The sequence below is a fragment of the Adiantum capillus-veneris genome, chromosome 23 (genome assembly GCF_014529385.1).
Source record: "Adiantum capillus-veneris isolate H3 chromosome 23, ASM1452938v2, whole genome shotgun sequence".
Classification (NCBI taxonomy): domain Eukaryota; kingdom Viridiplantae; phylum Streptophyta; class Polypodiopsida; order Polypodiales; family Pteridaceae; genus Adiantum; species Adiantum capillus-veneris.
This window is the reverse complement of record NC_140953.1, coordinates 22554249-22569871: the sequence shown is the minus strand read 5'-3', so window position 1 is coordinate 22569871 and position 15623 is coordinate 22554249. Positions and strand designations below refer to the sequence as shown.

The 15623-nt window shown below is 43.2% G+C and overlaps 1 pseudogene; it reads left to right on the top strand.

Moving 5' to 3' along the window:
- Positions 1–8095: 8095 nt before the first annotated feature.
- LOC147427514 (pentatricopeptide repeat-containing protein At2g03380, mitochondrial-like) lies at positions 8096–12414 on the top strand (annotated as a pseudogene).
- Positions 12415–15623: the final 3209 nt, after the last annotated feature.

Sequence of the window (15623 nt, the reverse complement as noted above, 5' to 3'; positions counted from 1 at the left end):
GGGAGCATAAGTTGTTGAAACAATGGGAGATGTAGGAGGTGCATATGATTGATACACACTTGTAGGTACTATTGTAGGCATTTGGCCACCATGTAGAGGTGCTTTACTAATAAGTGAATTCCATGGCGTGTTTTTTGTCATGTCCATCACTGGGGTAGGCATGGTAGCCGTGGTGTCATCAAGAGAAAGATGAGATAAACTTGGAATGGTAAAGCAATCACTTGTGGTCTTAGATTGTATTGAGACCCTCAGCAAAACAACATATGGAGGATCCATCGGGCTTACCGAGGGAGTCTCCATTTGTGATAAATTTGGTTGCTTAGCCTTCCCTGTATCCAAGAATCTCATGAGACCCGTTGAAGGCATGTGGATCCCTTTGTTCTGCCTCTCCAACTCAATAACCCTATGGATGACATCACAAACTCTTTGTTATTGCTCCTTTATGCTAGTAGCACCGGTTGTGGATTGTAGGATATCGAACCAATCCACGTGATAGATGTGACATGTATATAGGTCGGTTAAAGTCTCCGTTTGTAGTTCATACTCTCTGTTTCATTTACAAATGCTCCATTTAGGATTGAGGTGCTAGGGGTGTCCTTTGAACTAGATGCAATGTGGCTCTCTATGGGTTGAACCTTAGTGGTTGCTAATTTTGAATCACTCGATTGCTCGACTAGCATGAATGATGACATAAGGGCTTTCGTCTTTAGCTCATTCCATTAATCTGTCTTGCGTAAGATTTTGATTTTCTTTTCCCTAGCCGCAATGATATATCCCTCAACCTCTTGCACTTCAGCAAGGCCTCTACCATCAGGTAATATAACCTCGCAGGGGAATAGCTCTAAAGAGTCAGGGAGTTCCGTGAATGGAGGATTCACATGCACACTCTCTAGGAGCGTGGGGTCTACATTGGTCATGAATGGTGAATTTACTTTCCCACCCCCTTCATTTACATCGCTAGCTCCATGTTCGGAGCGAGTGGCTTTACTAAAAGTCTCCTTTAAGCGGCAAAGCACGCTCAGCCTGGATCATGGGCCCATGGCATGCATGTCTTGGCTTGAACTATTGGGATTGTGCGTTGGATAACCTTCCATGATGTTGTAGTCAGAGGAAGAGCCACTAGATGCAATATGTGGGTCCTGAGTGGTTTTACCTTGGGTTCTCGCTGAGGGCCTAGAGCCTAATGTGGAGGAATAATGGGTGCCCGCGTAAACGTAGACACTCTCTATATGATTGTCCTCTAGCACACGACCAGAGCATAGGTGCATGTGACCTCAACACCCAGAAGTGTTGGTGAGTGTCTGTGAAGGCCGCTCACCTAGTTTTTTGGGTGTTTGCAACCCAAATTTACTCTCAATTTTATTTTATTTTATGGTCCTTTTTTCTAACCAAGCCACGGAATATGGCCTATGATAGCTCAAAACAAGCGTCTTGGTTAGAGGGATGCGTCGTGCTTTACAGCCTCTGATTTGGTCACTTAAAGCCCTCGAAATCCTAAAAACAGTCTTTTTCAAATCGAGAAGAAGGCTAAAATTAGTAAATCCAAGGGGTAAGTGTGACGGGAAGGGTGGAGGACTTAAAGGACTTGTCCCACATGCCCTCCCTTCACTTGAGGGGCTAGTCTTTATATATATAGTAGTGTTTATACTATATCATAAGCCTGAGGATTGAGGCATAGGCTCGGGCTCTGGGAATGATCCCAATCCTTCCTTTTCTTTTTCTTTTTCAAGTGTTTTAAAATTTTATTTTATTTAAAAAAGTTAAAAAAATTTAAAGAAAAACTTTTTCAAAAAAAACTTTTAGTGGATAATGTTCAGTTGCGTGGCATCGAGCTCACATGCACGGGGTCTTCCTCACACGTGCACACAGCTGCACCTGGCAACTCTGTCTAAGCTACCTACAGCTAAGAGAACTAATTAACACTAATCACCATTGCACACACACTGCCTAACACAGCAAACTGTACACTGACAGAATAGTCAACCTGCTCACTGTCTGTTGCTCACTGTCTACTGCACATTGCAGAACTACACTAACTAACAGACCTGCTAAAACCTGCACCTTACAAAGCTTACCAAATCTAAGAAAACCTGCACATTGCAACACTTAACAGAGCTAACAAAACTTGCTAAAACCTGCACATTGTAGCCACTAACAGATCTAGCACAACTCAGAAAAAACCAACAATGACAGAAGTGAATGGCTTCATGAGGTAGCACTGAGTGCTCCTCAAGCTTAGTGAAAGGCAATCCCTGGCAGTGGCGCCAAAAATGTGCTCTTTTATCGTACGTGTCAGAGGCTAGGAACTTGCCAAACATTGTGTGCGAGCCACAAATGGCTGCAAGCACACACCTAGACTATCCTATCAAGCTCAAAGGGGCAATGGTGTGTCACTCACCGCTCAATGCTTTCCGTCGTGAAGGATCCCGTGCCATGAAGAAGAAGGAGCCATCACCGCCATCACGCTCAACCGCCTCACTGCCGTTGATGCCACCACTATGCTCTCTCTCTCTCTCTCTCTCTCTCTCTCTCTCTCTCTCTCTCTCTCTCTCTCTCTCTCTCTCTCTCTCTCTCTCGTTTCTGCATCGCGTCAAAACCCTAATCCTATCCGTGTGTGTCCCCCCCTGGGCGAGGGCGGACTTGTGGTGGGGAGGCGTTACTGCACTAGCATCGTCCCTCACAGCTGCTCAGGCCCAAGTCTCACCTACTAGTGTCGCTTTAACTGCCTTGGCACCTACTCAAGCATTTGTCGCTGCTCAAGTTCACCTGCTCAACGTCGACTTGCTCAAGTTCACCTGCCCTCCCAAGATTCGCTACTGTTGATCGCTTCAACTACCTCTGCTGTAGTGTCGCTACTGTCAACCTGCTAAAGGGCTCACAACCAACGTGCTTCGACTCGACTCTAACGACCCGCCTTACATAGAGCTCCATTAATCAAGTTACGTTTACCCCTCCAATTTTAAAATTTTAACATTATGTTAAGCCCGGTTTCCATGGCCGCTGGGGCAGCATCTCGGGGGAAGCTCACATTTGCCGGCGCTATGACAACACCCCCGAAGGTGGACAGCATGGTCCGGCTTTAGAATGAAGTCGAAAGACTTCGCAAAGAAAACGAAGCTTTGAAGGAAAGACTCGAAGCCATCGAGTCTCGACTCACCATAGTGGAGAACTCCAAGAAGGGAGAGATGGAACAAATGAAAATCAAGCTCAATACGGAGGTAGAAACCACCCTTACAGAGAAGGTCAAAACTGGCAAGGAAAGGGGGACATCAAGTTGCACAAGTCCTTCGCGCGCATCCAAGCAGCAACCCACATGATACAATGGGACTCAGCAACAATCACCACTCTCAATGTTCGCATTGGCGGACTCCTGAGCAATTGGCAAGGAAAGGGGGACATCAAGTTCCACGAGTCCTTCGCTCGCATCCAAGTAGCAACCCACATGATACAATGGGACTCAGCAACAATCACGAACACCGCACCAACCATGCAATTCTTACCTTCAAGACTAAAATGGATCGAGTCAAGCTCCTTGAGCAATCCAGGCTTCTCAAGGACACAAAAGTTGGTTTGCTGAAGATCTCACACCCAACCCAACTCAAAGAGAAAAAGGCCGAACTCCAAAAGATGCAAGAAGCGCACATAGCAGGGAAATGGGCAGTTTATCGAGGAGGAAAATCCATTATCCAAGACTTCCGAACTCCCAAATCGGCTCCCTCCTCCTCACCTACCTCATCTTTGGTTTTGTTCATTCCACTTTTTCTTTTCTTTTCCACCACCCACCCCTCGATGGACCCTCAATCCTTAACTGATATGTATCAGACGGAGTCCTTTGGGATGTTTTGTTTCTGGTCCCATAGGTCATATATGACCTCCATGGTAATTCAATCTATCTATCTCTCTCTCTCTCTCTCTCTCTCTCTCTCTCTCTCTCTCTCTCTCTCTCTCTCTCTCTCTCTCTCTCTCTCTCTCTCTCTCTCTCTCAAGCACGCACACACACACACACACACATACCCCCGTGAGCACACGATGGAGAAGAAGGTAGAGGTAGAGAAAGAACACTTCTTTAACATGCACCTCAAAGAATAAGGATTTTAGGTCAAAATGGACCTTTTTTATGGATTTGTCCCATTCACACATGGGCGCCCACATTGGTCGGTCATAGCAAAAGTCATGTAAAAATGGGATAAGTGATGCGCCTCTCATTGGCGATCACCTACGCACCTATAGGATCGACAAGCCCGGTCCATGACTCAAATAATTGATAAAGCGTCTGTCAAAGGTGATAGGGTGTCTGTAAGTGGTTAACAGTTACCGAAACTAAGAGGTGAATAAATAAATGACCAATTTTCAGAATTTTGTTGGAACATCTCTTCTCCACTTTCCATGAAAGTGACTTGTTGACATATCTCATCAACACACATATTAAGTCCTTGACTTGTTGTCTTCCTCATCCATAGGCAACCCCACCATAATTGGTGATTGAGGTTAAAAACCGGACCTAAACATGAAGCTATCCATTTGTTTTTGGATGAGTGACAATATTGATATTGAGTTGTTTCTCCTTAACGGTTTACAAGGAGTGCTCCAAAAATGACTGGGAAACATGGGTCACAAACATTACACCTAGTTAGCTTGGCATGAACAATACTTGTAAAAGAGAGAGAAATAGAGAAATTGACAGCAGTTGAGGACCGGATTTATTTGGAGCCGGTCCCCCCTCCAAAAGGATTTTGTATTATATGCTCAGAACAACAATTAACAACAATAGTATGCCCAAACAACAATATTTTGCACCAATATTATGCCCAAAACAATAATTAACATACTTTCGGTAGACAAGCCTCTTGTCCCCGGCCTCAATCTCAAGACCTCAAACACCTTCAAAGGTGGAGAGAACTAGCAGGGAGTGAGGGAAGTGAAGAGGAAGAAGATGTAGCATACAAGAAAGAAGTATTCTCCTCACATATCATCACTCTTAGAGCATAGTTTAGCATAGTAATGAAGAGGGAGAAGATGATAAGCATGCTTGAAGCTTGGTTCTTGCTTGGGTTTGCATTCCAGAGCCAAGAGTTGTTGGTGTACGATCTATACTTCTCAAGCTTGGAGAAGGAGATGACTTTCTGCAATGCTACCATGTGTGTATAAGTGTGGGGTCGTGAGCTGAGAGAGAGAGAGAGAGAGAGAGAGAGAGAGAGAGAGAGAGAGAGAGAGGTCGACCTAGCTTGAATACACTAGCTTGAAGCCCATTGGCTCAAGCTTTGGGCTAGCTATGGGAAACCTAGATCATATCAAGCAAGGGGTCTAGCATGGTGACAAGTGTCCTTCTTTCTCCCTTTGAGAGAGAGCTTAGTTTATTAATTAAATGAATCTAAATTCTTATTGGCTCTCAAGGTCAATTGGCCAATAGGAATTAAGCTTGCTCATGGTCTGCTTAATTCTCATTGAATCCCTTAGTAGAATGTCCAATAGGAAAAAAGTAGGTCCTAATTCTTATTGGTTCTTTTAATGGCCCATCCAATAAGGTTTAATCTTGTTTGTATAAAGCTTAAATCTTATTGGTCCTTCACATTGGCCATCCAATAGGATTCGGGATTCATTGGGGGCAACCTGTCTAAGGGCTTGACATGTGTCCTTTATGCCTTATGTGAAGGGGGGATCTTGTAGTGTGTATGTGTGTGTGTTCTCTCTCATCTCCCTACTAAGAGGGCTCGCCCCATGCAAGTGGGACTATCCACTTGGCCACTTGCATCCACTTGGTGATCATAGTCCAATTGTACAAAGGTTTGAAATACCTAGCATAGGCAAAAGACTATCCCATTGTTCCTAGGCCTAAAGGCTTTTAACACTAACCTTTGGGGGCTTTAATGAAGCTTAACCTAAGGTATTTTAAAGCTCCATTAAGTGTACATTGCTCTTTGGTAGACCTCTCTCCATTTGGACCCTTATTGAGTTCAGCTTATCTCTCCTCTTGGTCCTCTGTTGAGAATAGATCTAGCAGCACATATCCATATTCTAACTATTGTTCCCTTTTATCTTCCCATATCAAATGATCAGTTTAGTATGAGAAAATCATTTGGGATAGGTAGATATTAGATTTTATGACAAAAAAAAAAAAGAGCAAGATAAGCCTTAAAAGGAACCTTTACAAACTCACAATACTTCAAGGGGAGGATATATCAAGGCTCATGAATAGGTTGATGAGTATCATCACCCAATTATCCTACATCGAGTGTCAAATTCTCAAAGAAGACATGATTGTTGTACTCTTAAGTGCTTCCCCACAAAATTTTGACAACATAGTCACAATGCTAGAGCAAAAGGAACGAACACCCACATTGCAACAATTCATCAATGCCTTAATTGAAGAATAAAAGAAGAAAACAAATAAAGCGTTAACAAATGAAGGAGCTTACATTGCATCATCATCTAGGATTGCATCTTTATCAACTAGGACCAAGAATAAAAAGTGTTACCAATGAAGTATCAGGGCATTTCTCTAAAAGATGTCTATATCAAAGGACATCCACCATTAGAATGCACAAGTAGCAGTATAGCAATAGCATAAATAGTACCGACAAAGGAAAAGGCAAAGTCAATCTTGTAGAGGACGAAAGCAAAGACTCGGATCAAGAGGAGGACAACTATCTGCATGCCTGTGCCGCCCTTGATTACTTTTGTGAATATACTGATGTTGCTGTAGATAGGGATGGTCTTCAGCTTTATTTGTTTGAGGGGAGGATTCTTCAGTCTTTATGATACCATGTCAGATGAGACCTACTTCTAGTCTTTGTGACTAATATCCTGTGTGGCATTGAGTCTTGATCTATCTTTCTTCAGTATAGTCCAAAGTCCAAGGGGAGGATTGTTGGGATAATGGACTTTGGCATAGACCTCTCAACTTCTATGGGCATGACCTCTTATACACTCAGTAGTCTAGTCATCTTTTGAGCATGTGAGGGCACATGGCCTAGCACACATGACACGTGAGTTTCACAAGAGTCCAAAAGTCATACTAGTCAGCATATCCTTTCCACATTCTATGGAGCCACTCTTGACCTTTGGAGAGTTGCCCCTTTACCCTTGGAAAAGATGTTTTGTGACCCTTGAGAGGTGCACCTATCCATGTTTTGCTACTACTTAAGTAGCTCATTTGTACACACTAATAAGTTAGTGCATTTCTAATCAATTTATTATTTTGAGTCTACTCTCTCTCTCTCTCTCTCTCTCTCTCTCTCTCTCCCTCCATTAGTGTATTTTTCAAGTATGCAATATGAATGCTAGTCTTGTTGATTTACCTTAACTCAACATAAACAAGATCCAATGGGCCTTTTGATGTTTGAGTTGGCATTTGTTCATAGAGAGTAACAAACAATCAGAAAAAGTATGATTCTTTTACACACACACACACACACACAAAAGCAAAGCAACACCTTTCTCAAGAGGGACATTGATAAAATTATCAACTTGCATTTTTCTCTGTGTTTTGTTGCTGTTAGGACCTTGCATACTCCTCCTCCACAAGGGCAACCCGTCTCTGGCACTTGCAATTGGATAGGCCTATTTTCCTAATGCAGAAAGGATGCACACATGCATATATGAGAGTATATCAATTGAGTCTCCTCCTTCTTGAGACAATCGCGTCCGGTCATCTACTTCTGCTTTAGCAACAGCAGACAAAAAGGCAAGGTCGTCTTCGTCTACACACTAGAAGCGCCTTCGTCTGCACATTAGGCCTGTGTCACACTGGGACAGGCAAAATCCAGTCCATCTGAGATGGCGATTCCTCATTGGCTACGCGAAAGTAAAAGGTGGCCGCTTCACCTTGTCAGAGTGCCGGCCTTACTAACACGGCCATGTTTTTCCTTGCGTGACCACCTTCCAAAACTGAAGGCACGAACGCAACTCACGGGGCTCGAGCTTTGACAGCCAGCTGCAAACGCGCACAGGCCATTTGCTGATAGAAAACGCCGTTACTTTACTGTGAGGCCGCCCGCCATCCAAAGGGAAAGTGGGGGGTGCCCTCTTTTGAACTTTCCCTCTCGCATAAAATGTAACTCCTGATTGCCTCCCGAAATGTCCTGCCACATTTTGTATCAAAATGATGCATTAGCAGGCAGTGCCAACAAACCAACCAACCTTCAACAGTGGATGGAAGTGACGGCGAGGAGAAAGTTCCCAGCAGAACCCCATCAGAGCACTGCGACCACCACCGAACACCCGAATCTGCTTGGCGAGCGGCTTGACGTCAGGATGCTGAAGACGGGCAGCCGCCAAGCCCGCAAGGAAAAAATAAGCCTTAGCAGCGAGGGCTGGGGCAGCCAGGGGCTCCTCCCCCTGTCCCGCAGGCAAAAGCCAACCCCTCGCTGTTGGCCACAGAACCTGCAGCGTGTTCTGAACCCAGTGCGAGCCCATCCGAGAATCTCCAGACAACCCGATGTGAGAGCATCCTGAGAGCAGCACGCGCTAGGGTTTGGGAATTTTCTGCGCAGAATTTTTCTAAAACTCATTGATCTTCACAAACTTAAATGCCATCGTGAAAACTCCAATCTCACCTTGTTTAAATGCCCATCTAAAGCTGGTAACAAAATACAGATTGTCACCCCGACAATGGCGAGCTTCCTAGGCATGGTGAACAAAGCAGAATGTTGTTAAAACACCGTTCTCTCGAAGCACAAGTGGAAAGAAAATTCGCATGTGAAATTCGTGCACGCACAGAGAGAGAGAGAGAGAGAGAGAGAGAGAGAGAGAGAGAGAGAGAGAGAGCTACCTCCTTCTTCAGTTCCATAATCCCAGCCTTGACAGACTTACGCCTATGGATCCATCGCCCCTCGGTAACAAGCTGCACCTTACAAAAACTTGCTGTAAATGGCAGGGTCAAGTTCCAATCAGAGCACGGCCTTCAGTGTGCAAATGCAAATTGCTAGTCTATCCTTCAGGCTTTATCTTGCTTGGAGAGGGAACCTGATTCCCCCAATTCAGCATTTTGCTCAAACTCAGCAGATAGGAGAATGATGGAAAAAAGGTGCATATGCTCACATTTTTCAAGAGGATTCTCCATGGATATAGGCCATCTCAGCTCAATTTTGGCAGAGGTAGGTCAATTGGTTTGAAGAAACGTTAGTCTTTGCGGTATGCTCTGATGATGCGGCAAGCCAAGCATGCAAACCCACAAGCAGTTGCCTCTTTATGTGAGAACATGCAACCTGACTTCTTGGTCTCGCCCAGTGGACCCACTTTTGTGAGGCTACTCAAAGAATGCATAACATCAAAAGATCTAGAGAGAGGTACTCAAATACATGCTGAGGTTGCACGAAAAGGATTACTTGACAAAAATGTTAACATCGGGACCACGTTGGTTGATATGTATGCCAAATGTGGCTTGCCTGTCAGAGCACAGCAAGTCTTTGACAAGCTTCCAGAGCGAAACATTGTCTCATGGACTACACTTATTGGAGGATATGCTAACAACGACCGAAGTGAGGAAGCACTCTGGTATTTCGAATGCATGCAAGAAGCGGGTATTCCTACCAATTTTGTCACTTTTAACTGTTGCTTAACAGCTTGCCGCACCATTAAAGCTCTGGACAAAGGGCAAGCAATTCACAGTGAGATTGAAAGACAGGGACTGCTGGAAACAAACCTTGTCATCGCCAATACCTTGGTTGACATGTATGCGAAGTGTGGCCAGCTCAATGAAGCACATTATGTATTGATCAAGCTTCCACTTCGTAATGTTATAACATGGAAAGCACTCATTGCAGGTTATGTTGAATATGGGCATTATAAGAAAGCTCTTGACTGTTGGGAGCAAATACAAAGAGAGGGTGTGCCTCCGGATGCTGCCACATATGTTGCTGTTTTGAAAGCTTGTGGCATGCTCGGAGACATCCACAAGGGCGAAGCATTACACAAAATGATGGAAAGCTCTGGGCTGCTAGAGGGACATTTTCTGCTAGGCAGCAACCTAGTTAGCATGTACAGTAGATGTGGCCTGCTTGCGAAAGCTCAGCATGTTTTTGATAGATTGTCAGTCCGAAATGCTGATTGTTGGAATTCGCTGCTTGGGGCATATGCTGAAAATGGGCATGATGAAAAAGTACTCAAGTGCCATGAACAAATGAAACTTGAAGGCGTGTCTCCAAATTTTACAACCTTGATTTGTGCCCTGAATGCATGTGGCAAAGTGAAGGACACTGTCAAGGGTGGGGAAATACACAAGGATGCTGAGAGACAAGGAATGCTGGAAGAACCTGTTCTTGGCAATGCTTTGGTTGATATGTATGCCAAGTCCGGGCTGCTTCTGATTGCAAGGAAAATTTTCGACGCTCTTTCTGTGCAAACCATAGTCTCATGGAATGCCTTGATAGCAGGGTATGCTGAACATGGGCAAGGGAGAAAAGCACTTGATTGCTTTGAGCAGATGCAAATTGAAGGAGTGTCTCCCATGCTTGCCACATTTTTTTTCTCCTTGAAAGCGTGTAGCAGCACCAAAAACATGCAGAAGTGTGAAGAGCTGCATGCTGAAATTGAGAGACAAGGATTATTGGATAGTAATCTTCCCATTGGTAACACATTGATTGATGTGTATGCCAAACTTGGCTTGGTCTCTCTATTACAGGAGGTCTTTGATAGACTTCCAGCTCGAGATGTAGTCACCTGGGCTGTGCTTATTGGCGGTTATACTGAACATGGTCTTGGTGAAGAAGTGTTGAGGCAGTTCCAGCATATGCAGTCTGATGGCATTGGTCCAAATGCTGTTACATATAACCTTATCTTGAAAACTTGTTGTACTCTAGGTATCCTCGCAAAGGGCCAAGAAATACATGCTGAGATTGAAATGCAAGAGTTGCTGAAAAGAAACGTCCTTATTGGTCCTACCTTAATTGAGTTGTACTCAGAATGTGGCTCACTCGCAAAAGCAGAAGAAGTGTTTAACAAGCTGCCTGCTAAAATTAATGCTTGTTGGAGTGCATTGATTTAAGGGTCTGCTGAACATGGTGATGGTGAGATAGCACTCCAACATATCGAACAGATGCAACAAGAGGGTTTTTCTGTTGAAGCAGGGACCTTTGTTTGTGGCTTAAAAGCTTGTAAAAGCATTGGTTCCATAGATTTGGGTGACAGGTTATATGCAGCAATTGAACAGAATGGCATGCTTGATGATGATGCTATTCTTGGAAGCGCATTGGTTGATATGTACGCAAAGTGTGGCTCACTTCAAAAGGCACAGCAAGTGTTTGAAAAACTTTTGGATCGAAGTGTGGTTTTATGGACTACTTAAATAGCAGGCCATGCTGAGCATGGTGATGCCAAGGAAGCGTTAAGGCTTTTCAATCAGATGTGTATTGAAGGGGCTCCTCGGGATGCATTCACATTAGTTTGTGGTCTGAAAGCTTGTGGTAAAGCGGGTTTTCCTCATAGGGGCAAATATGTACATGCTGAGATTGAAGAACAAGAGTTGTTTGCAAAGGACCTTGTTGTTGGAAGCGCCTTGGTCGATATGTATGCTAGATGTGGACTGCTTGTTAGTGCACAAGAAATTTTCGATTAACTTTCAGCTCGAAGTGTAATCTCATGGACAAGCTTGATTGCCGGATTTGCTAATTATGGCTTCGGTGAGGAAGCACTCAACTGTCTTGAAAAGATGCAATCAGAGGGCTTTTCTCCTAATGTTGCCACATTTGTATGCAGTGTGAGAGCTTGTGCGAGTATAGGGAGCATAGAAACAGGCGGTGCATTACATGTGGAGATCGAAAGACGGGTTGTGGGAGAGGGACCTTACTATTGGCAATGCTGTGGTTGACATGTATGCCAAGTGTGGAAGGCTTATCAAAGCGCAGCAAGTTTTTGACGAGCTTCCAGTTCGGACGACAGTTACATGGACTACCATCATGGCAGGATATGCACATGTTGGAGAAGCTGGTAGAGTTTTCCATTTTCTCAAGAGAATGCTAGAGGAAGGCTCACGACCAAACGAAGTGACCTTTGTTGTTCTACTTACTGCATGTATTCGCGTGGGACTATTCAACAAAGGTGTGAGCTTCTTTGAGGCGATGAGCAGGGATTATGGGATTGTTCCCATACTTGAGCACTACACTTGTGTTTCTAGTCTACTCGGCCAGGCTGGCTATCTAGATAGAGCATTATCAATGAGCAGGTTATTATCAAAAGGCACGGACTTCATGGCTCAGAGTGGTGTGCTTTTTTCCTGTAAAAGCTTGGGGGATGTAGGGTTTGGAAGGTGTGTCTTCGAACCTCTGTGTGCTGAGCAAAGCCAGGTTGCAGAAGTTGCTTAAGGGGGAGAATAAGGAGAAAGTGGGTAGGTTCTGATTTACAGTTGAGGTGGTATGTGCAATCGTACCCATATCGATTCCCTATCCCGTCAGCTCTAGTGGTTTTTGCCATGCCATCATAGCATTTGAGATGAAGGATTTGGGAGAGCTGCTGTACTTTTTGGGCATTGCAATTGTACACACGAAAGAGGGTATATGGCTATGATAACGAATATCCTGTACACAACATGACACACGCACCATACAAGCGCATAGAACAAGCATACAGATTGGACATCAAGCTTGCTTTGCCGTTTAAGGGCTAATACAAGCTCATCTCTGAGCTGGGGACGCAGCGACATGAGGGCCAAGACTCTCACCACCCACAAGAGTTGGCGTCTGGTTTCACCAACCCACACCAATGCAGAAGTGTTCATAGATTTGCCACAAGGGCCAGAGTCAAATGTCGTGATCACACAAGATAGTTCAGAAATGAGCTCATGAGAACTACTTCAGAGTACCCCAATTTGCAAGGATTAGACCTCACCCAGTGGTCAATTTTGCCATAACAAGGATGTAACATTAGTTCTTATACTAAAAGTCATGCACAGAGATTCATATACATTGAAACATAGTAATCGTACTTTATGCAAATAGAAAATGTATTAATTGGCAACCTTGACACATTTGGCCAGAAGAACCTTACAAGCAAATGGAACTTGGGTTAAAAATTTAGCACTCGTTGAATGTGCCTTCGAAGTCAGTCATGTCCAAAAGAGACAGTTTTTCCCTCCTTGTCATTGACAATAAGATTAAGAAGAATACTAATACATGCAAGCGTACTTCCAAAATAGCTATTAGCTTTATTTCAAAATGTGGTAAATATTTGGGATTGGTAGCTTTTCTAAGCTTGAAAATCTCTAGACATTACCAAATTTTTAGAACTCCAATGCCAAACAAGGGAGATACCACATTGCTACATAAAAGCCTAAGATAGACAAGAGAAGAAAGTTTTTATTTTTCTTTGCACAAATGTGCTTGTTAGAACACCATGTGCAAGAGTAGTTATCCACTTAGTATCCCAATGCTTTCTTTCCAGAAGTCCTTTCATTTTACTAAACTCTTACATAGATGATAGATGATACATATAATAGTCTGCAATTATCATGTGAAAGGGAATGTGTTCTATCAAAATCATTTCTCTACAAGATCATCATACTCACTGGGTCAATTTGCATACATATGATACTTGATGTTGGTCGATCGGGGCTCTATTTGTCCTAAGTTATCAAGTAATGCAAAAGGTCTTAGAAAAAAGAATCCAAATTAAGATTTAGACAAATGAGAGAAAACTAACCCAAATGATGCAAACGTTTAAATCTAGTGCAAAACAAGAAGCCTAGGATGATTTGATTGTATACCCAAAGAGATCTAGAATATAAATTCGACTAATACATTGGCAATGATAAAAATAGGATAAACTTTCCCCATTTTTGTTATTTTCTAACAAATTTAGTTTATCACGAGGATAAAAAGAAAAGAAAAAAGATTATTATAATCTAAAGAAGGATCGAAACCTATCTAGATAGCCATTAATTTTGATCCAAAAGCAAAAAACTGTTCACAAATTTTTTTCATATGTAATGTTTATACAAATGATGGGGATAATGTTACCGAAAATCTTGTATCACACCATCCTTGCAAAATTGAATGCTACATTTAGTTGTGACATAGATTGTACACTCACAATGTTTATTTCATTTTCTTTTCAAGGAAGATAAGGAAAAATTGAAGGATGCTGAATCTAACTACAAGATGGAGCACAACAAATGGGTATTGTCATTAGCAATGATTTGCAAGAGAAAATTGTCAAGCCAAGCGCCAGGATGCACATGCAATAGAGGGAGCCTATATATAGTAGACCAAGGGCCTATATAGAGCATGGTTGGGTGGAGAAGTGCATGTGCCAGTCCCCAATCTCTTACACTGGTATTAGAGCTCACAGGGAGGAGGGGAGGGTTGTGGCTTTGCATGAAGCATGCATGGATTCTCTCTCTCTCTCTCTCTCTCTCTCTCTCTCTCTCTCTCTCTCTCTCTCTCTCTCTCTCTCTCTCTCTCGCATCGAGGTTTCCATGGTGAAAATACTCACGTGAGAAGCAACCCTTGCCTACAAGGGTTGCAAGGCGGGTCGAGATCTCTAGAAGCAAGGTGGGTCGAGAAGCAACCGAACGGGTTATCTTGCCCGGCTTGCAACCCTTGTAGGCAAGATGACGCTCCAAGTTCGCATGCATGATGTATGCATAATCATGCATGCATAGATCGACTTCTACAAAATATAAGTTTGGCATCAGAATTAGTTTCTACATGGACTCTAGCTTGGCCATAGTGCGACTTCTTGGAGAATTTGAAGTGCTCAAATCAAAGTTGTACAAGCAAAAGATCTACAACAATTGGGGATTTCTTGAGACGGGATGTATCAAAGTAGAGTTTTAAATTTTTCATTTGATTACATTTTTCACGTTGATCGGGCATGGATATAACAACGGTGGTAACACCCACAGTTGGACGAAAAGGTTGGAGCTCATTTTGAGTTGTATCATGCAAATGCCAGGACGTGGCAAGGCTTCAAAATCTACATGCAAAAGATCTTGCTCCAAGGCGGGCAATAATAATTGACAACAATTGGTAAGTCATCTAGTTGTAATAAGGCAAGGCCTGTTGTTGTTGGCAAGGCAAAGTTCTTTCTATCATGCCTTTGCTTGTTGAAGAAGGAAACGATGCTCGACATGACCGACCAATTTTTATAGTTTAAGAAGCTAAACTTAGATCTTATTAGGTCGATGAAGACGCAAATGTACATGGTGAAGCAAGGCTTCTACACATTTGAGGCATCTTGCATATAGCTTCCGGTGCCAAGGGCGGTGTTTCAAGTAAGTTGGTAAGCAAGTTTAGTTTTTAGTTTACAATTTTTAACTTGTTAACTCTTGCAAAATTTTCTACAACGCCAGCTTGGCAAGCAAAAGTTGCTTCTGCAAAGACAGGTGGGCAATCTAAGGTACTTTTATGATTCTCACGGCGACATACAATTTGACAAGGTCTATTATTTGTAGAGGATTGACAAGGTCGATTCTCCTTTGCCATGACATTTGTATGTCGGTAAGAGCATTCATTGGCTATGAGCACAAAGGCTCCATCATGTTTTATACTTCCACTGTACTTATGTTAAGCAAGGCTTCAATTTTAAGCATATTGCGAAGAGGCTTTCAAAGTTTGGACTATGCTAGTAGCATACGAACTTGGGGGGAATTTGCAACCAAGCCAAGAGGGCATACACGGTACATACGTTCT